The sequence below is a fragment of the Pinus tabuliformis genome, chromosome 6 (genome assembly GCF_031772625.1).
Source record: "Pinus tabuliformis cultivar Carrire ecotype Pingquan chromosome 6, CPIR1, whole genome shotgun sequence".
NCBI lineage: Eukaryota > Viridiplantae > Streptophyta > Pinopsida > Pinales > Pinaceae > Pinus > Pinus tabuliformis.
Genome location: NC_142292.1, coordinates 376,232,030 through 376,248,181, shown reverse-complemented (window position 1 = coordinate 376,248,181; position 16,152 = coordinate 376,232,030).

Below are 16,152 nucleotides of genomic sequence, written 5' to 3'. Positions count from 1 at the left end.
ATTGAGTGATTGACATTTTGTGCTTGATTCTAATAAGCGTTATTAGTACAGTGTGAGCTATATACCCACACCTGGTATATTAGTATTCTAAAGCCATATACCCACACCTCGATATCATTCTTAGTGATTGATTCCATGGTAGATTCTTCTTTTTACCCTTTTCCTCTTCATCCTGTCTTATGTACCTTTAGTTAATCTCTTGCACTCTATCCTCTTTCCACTTTTTTGATCTCATATTTAGTTCATGTTCTCTTGTTTGATCCTGTTATATTTTGTTTTATGCTTTTGGGGTAGAATAGGGTGCCCCTACATATTGGCATCACTGGTTGTACTTCTTAGTCCGTTTACCTATTTGTCAGGCTTTATTTAGACTTAAAATAAAATTATCTTGCCTTATCTACAATTCCCCCAATTTTAAATGCAATGTCCAGTTACACGACAAGATTATGTTTGAAAAAACTCTTACCAGTTTAGCAGTTGTGCCCTCCCATGCGCCTTCAAAATCTCCAACGTGGATAGCATTTTGGAGTGATTTAGCATAAGAGAGGTCTAGTTCTTCTCTCCACATCATTCCTGAGACATCCTTTTCTTATTTTAAAACAGAGGCTGGTTTTGATTTAGATTTATCCTTAACTGACAACACCTACATTTTGGGTTGTATGTGTATTTATGCAAGCGTGTAAGAAACAAACAGAGTATTGATGTTCTAGAGTTGACTGGTTGTATCCAAGATAGATGTCATTATGACGCTATATGTTTAAATAGAGTGTTGAGCATCAAACTTCAACTTTCTTTTGATGACAGAAGCAACAAGGTAGCAGAACGCAAAGTAATAGTTTCTCCAACATCTAAGCCTTTAAATAAGAAAATTTAAACCATAACTAATTATAGTTTATAGGAAACTAGATACAGAAAAGAAAGAAATTGTAATAACTACAAACTTTAAAACAGTCCATCTGATTGGTTAAAAAAAAAGAAATGAAACAATTAGAAGTGCTGAAAGCATCTCATATCTAAGTTTATTTAAAGGAGCAATACAAAAGTAGAAATATTCCAAGCTGTAGGTAATGAGATAAAAACTAGTAAACAGTTCAGACTCAAACGCTATGTCTTCTATGGCATGATATGGTTTACTAGGGCCTAGTAACATGAATCCTTTATCTCTAAAGGAAGAACCCCTCATAAAAAGAGACACGGTCAACCTTCAAATAAAACAGATGCCATTAGGAGCTTTTTAACTCTTGAAATGTGTTACACTGTTACACCCAAGCTATTGCATGAAAGAGGGGAAAGCACAGTGATAAACTAAAAGTAGCTAATATGGTATTTAAAAATAAATAAATAATTTTTTGGTAAAGGAGAAATAGGTCCAATTGAATTATGAAAAACGGTGTATTCAAAGTCAACTGGCTGAGACTGGTTTTGGCCATTTTCAGTTGAAACCAGTTGGTCAAACCCCTTTTGTTTTGCACTAATCAAAACTGGACGATCATACTTGTTTTCCTCTTCAGAAAAATATACAAGATGAAGACAATTGCAAATTGATTAATTTTACAGATCCTTCAGTGACTTCAATTTTTTTGAATATAATGGAGTATTTTGATAAGCACCAGGATAATCAACCTGAAAATATCTTTAGCAAGAAGCCAAGCAAAATTTGAATATTTTTCTTGACCAGACCATATAAGGGTTCCCCTACATATTAGCATCACTGGTTGTACTTTGTAGTCCTATTTACCTATCTGTCAGGCTTTATTTAGACTTAAATAAAATTATCTTGCCTTATCTACATTGTTTCTCAGCCTTATATCTTATGCTACAAAATTAGATAGAACTTTGTAATAAAGGCAGGACAACCTTTAAATCTGAGTCTTGACTTGCAGCATCCTACAAGTTGGTCAGGCTTAAATTTTTCTGTTGGCAGGTATTGAACGATGATACTATATCTATAAAATATATTTCTTCTGTACTAACTGTATTGCCTAGAATATTTTGGTCATTGAAGTTGTGGGTTGGCAGGCTCTAATAGCCCACTTGGAGCACAACCCCTTGAAAAATTTGACTTTAAGAAGAATTACATGAGAAAATTGATGTCACTTAGATGTCAGTAAAAATAGGTAGGTCTTTAGACTTTTGATCATAGTTGAGAACATTCCTGAGATAACTTTCTTTGACACTCCAGACTATAAAATTTCTGAGAATGCTGCAAAATGGAAAACCTCTTGAGGAAATATCTTTAGCAAGAAGCCAAGCAGAATTTGAATATTTCTCTTAACCAAACCATATAATATTTTGTTGTTATCATGAAGAAACTTGGCCAGCTTTACCCTTGACTAGTATATCATAAAGGAGATCCTTCAATGAAAAAGGTTTGCTTTGATCATAAAAAGCAAAATGCAGGTTTTGATAATTCTGGATCTGTGTTATTTGCTAAGGTTCAATGTTCACCATTTTTCCCAAAACGGGAACTAGACATGCTTAAACCTTCTGCACTCCTCAAAATAGTTCCGCTTACACTGTTTGATTTATAAAACAGAGAATGCCAAGCCAACTGAGCAATGGCATTCATCAACTCCTATATCTTCAGACTTGATTGTTTCTCTTGAAGTCTCATCTTCCTAAGGCTAGTGATTGGTCAGAAAGAAGCCCTGACTTTCAGTAGATGAGCTTTTCTCTAAACAAACCTCTTGACATGGAAGTAATAGTGGCTTTCCTTGACCCTGTCAAGACTTCCAAATTAAGCTTTCCATCTTATTATATTTTAACCATTTATTTTTCACATGCTAAGGGATGGAGGCTCTACCCTTTCCATACTTAGATTTCTGGTTGTTCAAATTTCTTCCTTAGGTAGCAATACCCTTTCATTTGGCTTAGCATCAGCTTTTGAGTTTTGGGCATGGTAGACATACTGTAAGCTGGCTTGGGAGGAGGGGACCAGGTCCTGAATCCTGTCAACCAACTTCTGTAGGAAATTAGGAATAATTCAAGGAAAGTGATGTTGTTTCAATGTTATACAAATGAATTATTATATTTTATGTCTTAAAATTTAATAGTTTCCCATTATCATTGTTAAATAATTTTTGTGAAATTCCATTTTGCCTCAAAATTCAATTTCTGATATATGTTCTTTCAATGTTGACTCAACAATTATTTTGCAAAGTACAATTCTATTTTCTATGAACAAGTGAATTTATATGAAGCATATCTCAATGCTTGAAAACTGTTGATGCAGGTTTGCAGATCGATTGGAAATTTTACTTGTGGAATATTTAGTGAGATGTCAAAAGATAATCATGGGAAGAAACCATCAAGGCAAACAGATGTATTATCATACTTTCAAAAGGCTCCATCCAAAAATACACATTCTCTTCATGATTCAATCTCCTTTGAACAATCTGTTACTGAGAGAGAGGTTAACTCTTGTGGAAATGCATTTGATATCCATACGATGGATGAAGAAATAGGTTCCTCAAGTGGTCAGGGTGAGATAAATGCAGTTTCAACAGAAATTGGTGATGAAAATGTTAAAGATTTTTCCTTGGAAAGTGACACAATCCATTCGCGGAAAAGGAAAAGAGGCCAGTGGGCCATAGGGAGACGATTTCAAGAAAATTGGGTCTCAAGTTTTCCATTTATTGAAGAAATACCTCCTACAAATGAGAAAGAGGTTTTCCGACAAGTTAGATGTATTGTGTGTAGTTGGAAAACTCAAAAGGAAGTGAAATTTTAGATGAAGCTAGATACGATACAAAAGCATGCAGGAAAGGTGTATGAAAAGAAAATTGTAAATGGTAAAGAGAAATCTATTGTTAGATGGAAATCTTCTGAGGAATGTCGACATGTTGAATATGTAGAAGAATATAAAAAATATTTATTAAGTAAGAGGAAACTTGAGGCAAACAGAGGAACCATCATATCTCTATTTGAAAAGACGATGGAAAGAAATTTGTTATCCAAGACGATACAATTGAGCACTGTATTTCACATCTTATCTAAAGGTCGTCCTATGACAGATTATCCAGATCACATGAAATTACTATCTTTTCTTCAAGTGCCAAACTTTCCATCTTCTCATTGGTCTGTAACTAGTGGTTGGGGATGGGCAGGATATCTAGCTCAAGTAGAAAAGGATGATTTGAAAGAGAAGATTGCAAATGCTAGGTTTTTGGCATTGTCTTTAGATGAGGTTACAGCTATAGATAATACTTCATGGATTTGCATGAGCATTTATATGGTTAATGACCATATTAGACATTCCTATCTACTTGGGATTAATAAGATGAGAGAGACTTCTACAGCTGAAAATATTTATGAACTTGTTCTTAATGGATTGAAGGAAAGTGGTATGGATGAATTAATGATTGCAAAAAAGTTGGTATGTGTTGGAGCAGATGGAGCAGCGGTAATGCAAGGACAAAGGAATGGCCTTTGTGTTAGGCTACAACTATCAGCTTCACCATATATGCTTAATATTCATTGTATGGCTCATAGGATGAATCTTGCATTTAAAATAGTAAGCAAGTTTCCATCAGTTTCAAAAGTTGAAGATCTTGTACGTGAGACTCATGCATACTTTTCTCGTAGTCCCAAACAATATTTAGAGTTTCAACAATTTGCAGATGGTATTACGGATGGAAAAAAACTACTGAAAGATGTTGATACAAGATGGATCTCATTAAATGGACCAGCTCAAAGACTATTTAGTGAGTTCAAATCTTTGGTAGGGTTGATGTATGAAAATCACTATAATGTAGACAAAGCTCAAGATCTTCTTTCTCAACTAATTAATATAGAGACATTATTGACATTGGCTGGAATTCTTCCTATGCTACATGAAATGAATGTCCTCGTGAAAATGTCTCAGAATCGCACAATGTATATTGCGGAATACACAAATGCAAGAAAGTCAGCATGTCTTGCATTGGATAATTTGTATATGATGCCAGACTCTTTTACTGGTCCAGAGTTTAAAAGTTGGACTGAGATCATCAATATAGAAAATACTGAAAATTTTTTGACCTTTGATGAAAAAGGAATACTATGTATCGTAGTGCGTGGGTATATGGTTCCCTTTCATTATATTAGTAAGACAGGACAAATCACCAAAGATTGCCCCGTGTCAAGAGACCAATTTGATAATATTGTGATTTCAGTGAGACAAAATTTGATAGAAATTGCAAGATCACTATCATTAGAGATAAGAGAACGATTTCCTCGAGATGAATTGTTGGAGGCCATGTGTGTGGTATACCCTCAATATTGGAACAATTGTCAATGTCGAAGAACTTTAAAAGCTGATTTTCAAAAAAGATTAAAATGTTTAGTAGACCATTTTTGCAAGAAAGTCTCGATACATGGAGAACAAATTGAAGGTATTTTAGATTCATCAAAATTGTATCAGCAAGGTGGACGCTTCGCTGAAACAATGTGGAAGCAATATCCTTTTTTGGAGAATCCTAATGAAAATGGTACTATAACAAGATTATGGACTACTTTAAGTGCTAGCCAATACCTGCAAGAAAACATATCAGAATATTTCAAATTAGCAGATTTGTGTCAAACCATGATTTTGGGATCAGTGGAGGATGAGAGAATGTTTAGTGCATTATCATTCTTGAAGTCAAAGTTGAGGAACAAGCTTGATAAACATGTGGATACATGTTTAAGATTATATGTAACAAAGTATGACATTGACAGTTTTCCATATGAAAGAGCGCTAACTCTTTGGCGATCAGATTGTGATAGAAGGGGAGAAAACAATATAATAAATCTATCTAATGAACTTGATATAGAACATAATGTTTTGGAGGCTCATAATGACAGTTCATTTAGAGAAGATCATGTTCACAATTTAGAAAATGAGGACCAAGATGAGAACTGGGAAATTGAAATACCCTAGGACTCTTATTTTGGTATACATGTTCCATTGATCATGCAAAATTACTATATGTCAACTTCAGGTAAAAATAGGTTCTATATTTGTATTTTTCATTGTAACATTGCAACAACATTATTTTGATGTGTGTTATTTTAAGATTGATGTTTCATATTTAATCATTACATTGTTTGTTTCTTATCTGTGACAGGAAATAAAGCTGGATTTGGTGAGGTTGGGACCTATTTCTTTTCACATAGATAGTGTCTGACTATTATTAAATGATAAATAACAAATTTAACAAGACTTTCAAGTCATTTGCTAGCCATTTCTTGTCAGTCATTTGTCAGCCATGTTTTCAAGTCTTTTAGGTACTAAGTTGTTCGGGTCCCCACATGTCCTTAGGACCATTAAGGGATGAGATAACATGAGTCAGTCCAACTCATGCCCCGAATTTACTTTTTACCTATTGATGTAAGTGTTTTGTTACCACTTATAACCAACAAAATTCTACCATAACATAAACCAACTTGAAGACGACACTTCTCATCTTCCTTTTACATAAATGCTCTATGGATCTCCCTACTATACTTTTCCGATACCAACGTCCCTTCTTGGTAGGTCTCTCCACCATACCACTAATCACACAATAGTAACTATTGCCTTCTATAAATCTCTCTAGTCTCAGTTATTGGTGTCCCTATCACACTTGACCAATATAATCTTGCAGGTCTACTTTTTTATCATATCTTTATTTTTTGTTATTTTGTGTATTTAACATTAGCACCATCCAAGAGTAACGAGTTAGTGTCCTTTGGATTTGATCTTTGATTTGAAATGAAGTCGGATTTGATGAAGCTGGGACCTATTTCTTTTCACATAGACAGTGTCCTAGTATTAAATGATAAATAACTAATTTAAGAAGTCTAACGCTAAGCAACAATGGGATTATTCAAGTACATGAAATTGCGTTGATGTCTAGCTCTAATATCTTAGAAAATTTTAGCAGTTTGTTTGCTGCTTGTTTAAAGGATTTTGTCAAGTTTGAAATTTTTGGTTTGCTTTGGTCATATTTTTTAGTCGCTTGACTCATTTCATGCATAGATCGACAGATCTAGTTTTATTTTTATAATTATTGTTGTTTTCTTTATATATTTGGTGGTTTGAGGAAAGATATTTGATTTCCTTTCACTTTGTGGCATGATTTCAACATCTTCACCTTTTAGAATATAGTAAAATATTATTCTTATTTTATGTTTTCTTGGAAAAGAATTATTGATATTTGGAAAGGGAAATAAGCCCTAGGTAGCTAAGCAAAGAGAAAAATGGTCTATGTACTAGGTTCCTGCGCATTCATCGTAGGAGACCTATTGGCATGAGACCGACATTCCTTTTATGCAATTACACTTTTTCAAGGCGAAGCTGAGTTTGCTGACTTGGGAAGAACACTGACAGCTGATCATAATGCTAAGGAGATTATAATGTTGGTTTCAAAAACAGGATTGTGAAAATTGTTTGCACTAGTTCTTCTTTTTGTCATATTTACTACCAAATTTGTGTCTTGCTGATTTTTTACATTTGTAATGACCTTGTGCAGAGATGGTTTGAAGAGCCCGATGTTAGAGTGTGAAGACTCTCTACAAACCACAAGGACTACATTTTCTTGGAGGGCACTCGATGTTCTTGGTGTTGCTGAGTCTCTTCGCTCGAAGCGTAAATGGATACAATGGTATGGCCATAACATCACTTAATTTGATCCTCTTTACTAATCTCCTAATATCATTTCAATACATCAAATTGCTTTGTTTTCATGGAATCCAGAGATACATCAGTAATGTTATTTTGTCTTGGAAATACTAAATTATTTTGTTTTGATATCACCCAGTTTGAGTTGTTCTTTGCAACTACCACTTGATCCTTTAACAAGCATTTGAAATTCAAAGCGCAATAAATCTCTTTTAGTTTTTTTCCAAAAGAAGATTAGATGTTGCACTTGGTACCATAGGCCTTGTAAAAGGGTTGTACTCCATTTCAGTCCATGGAAGTAGACCGATTTCTAACTGCTCCATGTACCCACATATGATATAATATTTTTCATTTTTGGCTTGCTGAATATACAAAGAGAAAATTGCTTAACAATATTGCTTCATTTGACAACAATTTTACTTTTATTTGATACAAGAGTGAAGGTAGTCTTAGATTTTACCTATTTATCAGTAGTTGTTCTCCTTCGACAACAACATCATCCTTCAACAAATACATTCCAGCTTGTACAAAGGAAAGTTGATGTTTAGTAGAGGGCCCATAAGAGATCCTCTAATGGAGGCGCAATAGTTTAGTAGGATCACTGGATGAAGCACATGTATGAATGTACTGTCTTCAATTAGGAAGACACAGTTACCCATCCAGGGGAGGGCATGCATGAATGTCTATTTTGTGAATGGTGCGGTTTTCTAAGTGTGTTGGGTGCATGAGTTCATGCGTTTAGTCTACCCTACTGGGTCTTTTATTTGAAGCAGTGTTATCCACACGTGATGGTGATATCCACTAGGCTCATTAGGGTTAGGGATATTCGATGAAGCCAGATTCAATGGTTCAAGTCCTATAAAAGCTAGATTGACGAATTACAAAGAAATGATTGGACACACATCTCACTCAAAAACGACGACTCAAAATCCCTATGGAACCTTGTGATATGTTGTTATGGATAGTGCTTATCTGTGACTTTATACCTCTACAACTTTAGCCGAGTTCTGTAGGGGGGAATTATAATTTCCCCTAGTGCTAATTCACCCTACTACTTGACCTCATGGAAGATCTGCTCAGATAGTGGAGCGCGAGGCTTGAGGTGGGGTGAGGTGCTTTTTATGCACACATGTGAACCCTTAAAAATGTCATTCCTAGGCTAGGGTGGAACACTCTATCTAGAATAGGTTTCTTGCTAGTTTTACACACTTACCTCATGCTGTCCTCATGTTGTTCTGGCACTTCCTCTCATTCTGAGGATGGTATCCAGGGTAAACCCAAATTATTTGGGGTACGAGGCAATCAACAATACATTCATTAAGAGGTCAACATGTCACTTGTGAGAATTGGTCCTGGTTGTGGAGGGATAACATTCCCCCTCAATTGCTTGGGCTAGACCCAATTGACTAAAATGCTTTTTGCAAAATATATCCTGAGAAAACCCAGGGAACTTTGCCTCATTCTGAGGATAGCACCTAGGCTTAAGCAAATTCCTTAGGGCCAAAGGCCATATCAACATGTCATTGGTGGGAATAGAACCATTGTAGGGAGGATAACAATCATTCCACCTAACCAGTGGAGCTAGACCCAATTGACATTAGATGTGTTTGCAGTTAGACAAAGGTGTAGGAATTTTGGAAATGAGTTTTTTGGTGTTTTTGGATGCATCACTGCTTGTAGTGCTCAGGAGCACGAGTATTTCAAAGATCTAGGTTTTGTACCCTGACTTGTATATTAGCTGTGGGGATAAAAATATTATTGGCCTGTTGTAGTGTAGCCTGCATCATCTCACCAGTGAGTTTCTCTTTGGATACTGGTAAAACAGATGGAAACCTGTATAAGTAACATGATCAAGTATATCATGTTTTAAAAAAAATTATTTTACCACATTTGCTAAGGATTTGCACCATTGGTGTAGTTGGATTGTGGTGGTTCTAGTTCTTCAAGACTATTGAACAAAACTTTATTTGGAAATTAAGTTGTTTATGATTGTCAAATATGACTGATCATTTGAAATTCTTTGCCATCTGTTGTTACTGACATGGTATTTTATAATATTGTGCAATATGGCTTTCTATGCTTTATAGCGCAAGTATTTACTTGTTATGTTGATGTGTAGAGGATATGATATTCAAGTGGTTTTTATGTTTGTTTTGATGATAACATCTCAATGGTGATGGAACCCTATAGCTTAGGAAGCCTACAATGCTGGATTAGTGCTTAGTTCAAATAAGCATGACAATGAGAGGCCTTTTGAACATGATTGTGAGGTTATTGTTGATTCAAATATAACAAAAGATATGATTAATGTTTCTAGAGTAGAAGATACATTTGAGTGGAATTGTCCTTAGCTCAATTGTAATCGCAACGCTATGTCTTTGTTTAAATTCAGTGACTGCAAAAAAATAGAATGGGTGTGGATGGTTTCTAAGGTTGAAAAGTAGATGTCAATATGGTGTAATAGATGGTTATCATCAAGGGGGGTAAGTTAGTGCTGGTGAAATCCCTACTTGAAGCCATCCCTGTGTACTGAGTGTTTTTTTCCTTTATTCCCAAACAGGTCCTGGAATAGGTAAGAAGACTTAGTTTCAGATTCCTATGGGCTGGGGACAAACAGAAAAAAGAATATTCCTCGGGTCTCATGGAAAAAAATTGTTGTTCCTAAAGAGCTGTAAGCATGGGACATTTAAAATCTCCATTTCTTGGAAAGAGCCTTGGCTGCTAAATATGTCTAGAGAATTATAGAAGGGAAGGGCTTATTGAGAAAGGTGGTGAGTTGGAAGTACATACAGCCTATGTCTGCTGAGGATTGTATAAGATCTCCAAATAAATCCTACAATAAATCTTCAGTGATTTGGAAGGTGGTGGTGTTGGCCTTTCCGCTGATTGGAAGACAGTTGGTTTGAACTTTGGAAGGTTGGGGGTGGCAACAACACAAGGCAGGGGGATGATCCTTGGCTTCTTATAACCCATAATCCTTCTTTACATTCTCCCTTTGATATAAAATGCGTGCTCCCATAGCCCAAACATGATAAGGCACTGATCTTGCCTTTCATCCACCACCTCAAAACATAGAATCCATTTTTTTTTCCTTTTTTGTTTTCGTTTCCATGCAATAACAGTACTTATTTTTCCACACAGGAAATGCTTGATGTGCCATTGTTATGCATTTCTGGAGCTTTCATTCGAGCAACAATGATTGCAGTGCTTTATTATTTTGATCACAGCGTTGCATCCCAACTTGCCCAACAAAATGAGTTCAACTTAAGAAAACCTTCTTCATACCATTATGACTTCTCTTAGGATTTTTGGTATGCAAATTACCTCGGTAAATATATATTATTTAGAACTATGTTGTAATTTTTGTCAGGGTTCATGTTTAGGTTCAACTGTCACTGGCTACCCTATTCTGGAAGAGCTTTTGCTCTCCTGAAGACATCTTGATCTAACTCTTCATTCTTTGTTTTCACCTCCATAAAAAATCTCTAGTGGATTCATAAATTTTCCTTTTATTGTGACAGACTATTTTATGTGGTATTGTTGGCATACCTCCTTCAAATGGTGTTATTCCTGAATCTCCAATGCACATGAAAGGCTTAGCTACCCTCAAACATCAAGTACCAATATATTGGAATTATCAATTGCAGCTTCTCAGGGAAAAGACACAATTCAGACATTTTATAGACGAGTAACTTACAAGTACTTTTGTTACAGTTGGTGCGTAGCAAGTTAGTGACAACAATCCGGAAAAGTATGCAGAAAAATTCAACCTTAGGGCAATTATATGGAAACATGCAAGAAGCCTATGAGCAAATGCAGACCCCAATGGTTTATCAGCCTCCACCTGCCTTGGTAATGGTCTTATTTTTGAGTTTGGGTGTTTCATTTTATCTAATTTTCCTCTCCCTTTATTTATTTGTCTTGTCATGTCCCAACCATTTATGCAGGCACTTAAGGAATTGAAAGAGACCACAATTCATTTGGCCGCAAGTACTGGGAATATGGATGCCCCAGTTGATGAATCAATTTTTAATGTTGACAAGGACGTGGATGACCTGCTTCCTGTTGAGGTGAAAGAACAGTAATTGAGTAATTTGTTGCAATCTCTGATGGTGGTTGGCTGCCTTGCAGTAATGCCCATCATTAGAAAGATCCCAACTTTTGTGCTTTTGGGTTACTTTGCCTTCATAAACTTGTGTTATTGGTCTGTTTTCCCATCGGGAAAATCAATAATGCAAAGTCAAATCAGTTGTGAATGATTGATGGCATAATGAAAAGGCGAACCTTTACTCAAAAAAATAATAATAGATCATTTTTTATAAATGTAGCTTTAGAATGATCTTGCTTTGAAGTAGAGAATAAAATCAAGGAAATGATAGGAAGCCTACAATGCTGGATTAGTGCTTAGTTCAAATAAGCAGAACAATGAGAGGCCTTTTGAACATGATTGTGAGGTTATTGTTGATTCAAATATAACAAAAGATATGATTAATGTTTCTAGAGTAGAAGATACATTTGAGTGGAATTGTCCTTAGCTCAATTGTAATCGCAACGCTATGTCTTTATTTAAATTCAATGACTGCAAAAAAATATAATGGGTGTGGATGGTTTCTAACGTTGAACAGAAGATGTCAATATGGTGTAATAGATGGTTATCATCAAGGGGGATAAGTTAGTGCTGGTGAAATCCCTACTTGAAGCCATCCATGTGTGCTGAGTGTTTTTTCCTTTATTCCCAAACAGGTCCTGGAACAGGTAAGAAGACTTAGTTTCAGATTCCTATGGGCTGGGGACAAACAGAAAAAAGAATATTCCTCGGGTCTAATGGAAAAAAATTGTTGTTCCTAAGGAGTTGTGAGCATGGGACATTTAAAATCTCCATTGCTTGGAAAGAGCCCTGGCTGCTAAATATGTCTAGAGAATTATAGAAGGGAAGGGCTTATTGAGAAAGGTGGTGAGTTGGAAGTACATACAGCCTCTGTCTGCTGAGGATTGTATAAGATCTCCAAATAAATCCTACAATAAATCTTCAGTGATTTGGAAGGTGGTGGTGTTGGCCTTTCTGCTAATTGGAAGACAGTTGGTTTGAACTTTGGAAGGTTGGGGGTGGCAACAACACAAGGCAGGGGGATGATCCTTGGCTGCTTATAACCCATAATCCTTCTTTACATTCTCCCTTTGATATAAAATGCGTGCTCCCATAGCCCAAACATGATAAGGCATTGATCTTGCCTTTCATCCACCACCTCAAAACATAGAATCCATTTTTTTTTCCTTTTTTGTTTTCGTTTCCATGCAATAACAGTACTTATTTTTCCACACAGGAAATGCTTGATGTGCCATTGTTATGCATTTCTGGAGCTTTCATTCGGGCAACAATGATTGCAGTGCTTTATTATTTTGATCACAGCGTTGCATCCCAACTTGCCCAACAAAATGAGTTCAACTTAAGAAAACCTTCTTCATACCATTATGACTTCTCTTAGGATTTTTGGTATGCAAATTACCTCAGTAAATATATATTATTTAGAACTATGTTGTAATTTTTGTCAGGGTTCATGTTTAGGTTCAACTGTCACTGGCTACCCTATTCTGGAAGAGCTTTTGCTCTCCTGAAGACATCTTGATCTAACTCTTCATTCTTTGTTTTCACCTCCATAAAAAATCTCTAGTGGATTCATAAATTTTCCTTTTATTGTGACAGACTATTTTATGTGGTATTGTTGGCATACCTCCTTCAAATGGTGTTATTCCTGAATCTCCAATGCACATGAAAAGCTTAGCTACCCTCAAACATCAAGTACCAATATATTGGAATTATCAATTGCAGCTTCTCAGGGAAAAGACACAATTCAGACATTTTATAGACGAGTAACTTACAAGTACTTTTGGTACAGTTGGTGCTTAGCAAGTTAGTGACAACAATCCAAAAAAGTATGCAGAAAAATTCAACCTTAGGGCAATTATACAGAAACATGCAAGAAGCCTATGAGCAAATGCAGACCCCAATGGTTTATCAGCCTCCACCTGCCTTGGTAATGGTCTTATTTTTGAGTTTGGGTGTTTCATTTTATCTAATTTTCCTCTCCCTTTATTTAATTGTCTTGTCATGTCCCAACCATTTATGCAGGCACTTAAGGAATTGAAAGAGACCACAATTCAGTTGGCCGCAAGTACTGGGAATATGGATGCCCCAGTTGATGAATCAATTTTTAATGTTGACAAGGACGTGGATGACCTGCTTCCTGTTGAGGTGAAAGAACAGCAATTGAGTAATTTGTTGCAATCTCTGATGGTGGTTGGCTGACTTGCAGTAATGCCCATCATTAGAAAGATCCCAACTTCTGTGCTTTGGGGTTACTTTGCCTTCATGGCCATAGAGAGTTTGCCAGGAAATCAATTTTGGGAAAGGCTATTGTTTCTTTTCACTGCTCCAAGCCGTAGATACAAGTATGAACTTTATTCAAACTATAATGTGATTGAATTTAATGCTTGTAATATAGTTTTCAAAGCTGATCACTGTTGAACTGATGGTTACAGAGAACTTTAGGAGTATCATGCTACATTTCTTGAAACGGTGCCTTTCAAGACAATTGCCACTTTCACCATTTTCCAGACATGTTATTTGCTGGCATGTTTTGGTATCACATGGGTGCCTATAGATGGTGTTCTCTTCCCACTACTAATCATGTTGTAACTTGTTAGTCCCAGCGAGGCAGTATATCCTTCCCAAGTTTTTCAAAGGAGCACATCTTCAAGAATTGGATGCAGCAAAGTATGAAGAAGCCCCTGGAATGCCATGCAATATAACAGTGAGTGCAAGACACATATCAAACAAATTTTAAAAATATTACTCAATTCTATTTCATAAGCCCTACAGCATGAACAATAATAAATTGAACTGTAACATATATTGATTGCAGGAAGCTGGAATTCAGGGGTTCGGACTAGGAAGCATGGGAACAGGTGCAAATGATGGCGAAGTTTTGGATGAGATGATTACATGAAGTCGCGGTGAGGTCAAACACACATATAGTCCACGGATAACTAGCTCGAGTGATTGCACACCAATTCATGGATCCGAGTCTGCATTAAGTCCCCAAGTTGCAGAAGCTAAACAAATATATAGCCCCCGTATAAGTGAGATCAAACAGACACATAGCCCCCACAGAGGGGAAAAGCATTCGGGCATTCCCCTGGTTAGTCAAGGAAAAAATATGAGTCCAAGTGCATTTGGTTTGAGGCCACATAAACCAACTTCCAATTAGGTGTTTGGAGTCTAAATCCTCAGCTAGTAATCTTTCCCTTGAGTGAGCATATCTTATGTTTAATAGTACATATTTTGTTGGCTTATCATTATTTAATCATTGTGCCATAAATCACTCGGTTGTATTTGGTGTGTCTTCACAAAGAACCTCTGTCCATCTCAGAGGACAGGGTAGACCATATAGTGCGTGTAAAAAAATGTAATGGAAGTCAAGCTTGAAGTATTTCTGTTTTCTTGAAGCATGAAATCTATTATGTCAGTCTTGTGGTTTTGTAGACCCCAGGCATGCCAAATAAGCATGGCGGTATTAAAGGGTCCTGTGAGTGGTTTGAGCTTCATAGAAAGTCATCCTTATTCTACCAGTTGGATCATAACCACAAAGTTTGTTGCCTTTAATGTTTCATTGAAATAAAAAATGTGGAAATTAAACTTGACAAATGAAAAGGAAATGGTAAGGCTTACAATATTAGAACTTCTGTAAATGTTTAGCCATTACCTTTAAAAACTAACAAAGGGAAATGTCAAATGATCAAGGATATGTTGAGATGGAAATATCTATTTTTCATGACAGTAAAACATTTAGATAATGGAAATAAAGAATATGTGCATTCAAGTTAAATCAGATTTATCTTGAATGGTTGGGAAGATTTGTTATTATCTTTAATAATTTAAGTCTTGTAAAGCAAATTCAGAAGGAATAATTTAAGTCTTGTAAAGCAACAAACTTGAAGAAAAACAAAGAATATGAAGCCATATACAAGGAATATGAAGCCTGCGTGTTATGTTAATTTATGAGCAGTTTTATGCTCTACAATATAATCTGTGAGAAAATTGGCTACAATATTCAACAGACAGGACATTATGAGTTTCTCAATTTGTGCTATTATATGCTATGGATTTTCTAACCGATATCTTGAAAACGCGGTCTGCACTTGCCATCTATGCCTGAGTTCTGCAGCGGTTTGTTACTTTCAAGCCATGCCTAATGTCATATTGTTTGTTGCAACTTTAATGTAGACAGCTAACCAGGAAGGCATTGGGTCATTCATAGAGGATGCTTAGGCATGATTCCAGGCTTTTGAAAATAATTGTGATTTCCATCACTAGTCATAGCACTTGATAGAAAGTTGGGATATTCATGAGTGTGAATTTATGTTTGTGCGTTTACATACTTTCTTATGAATTAACTAATGCTCAGTAGCAGTAGACATTGGACAAGTATATTTGTATACTTCTGTTTTAAACTGAAACAAATCCAGGGCTA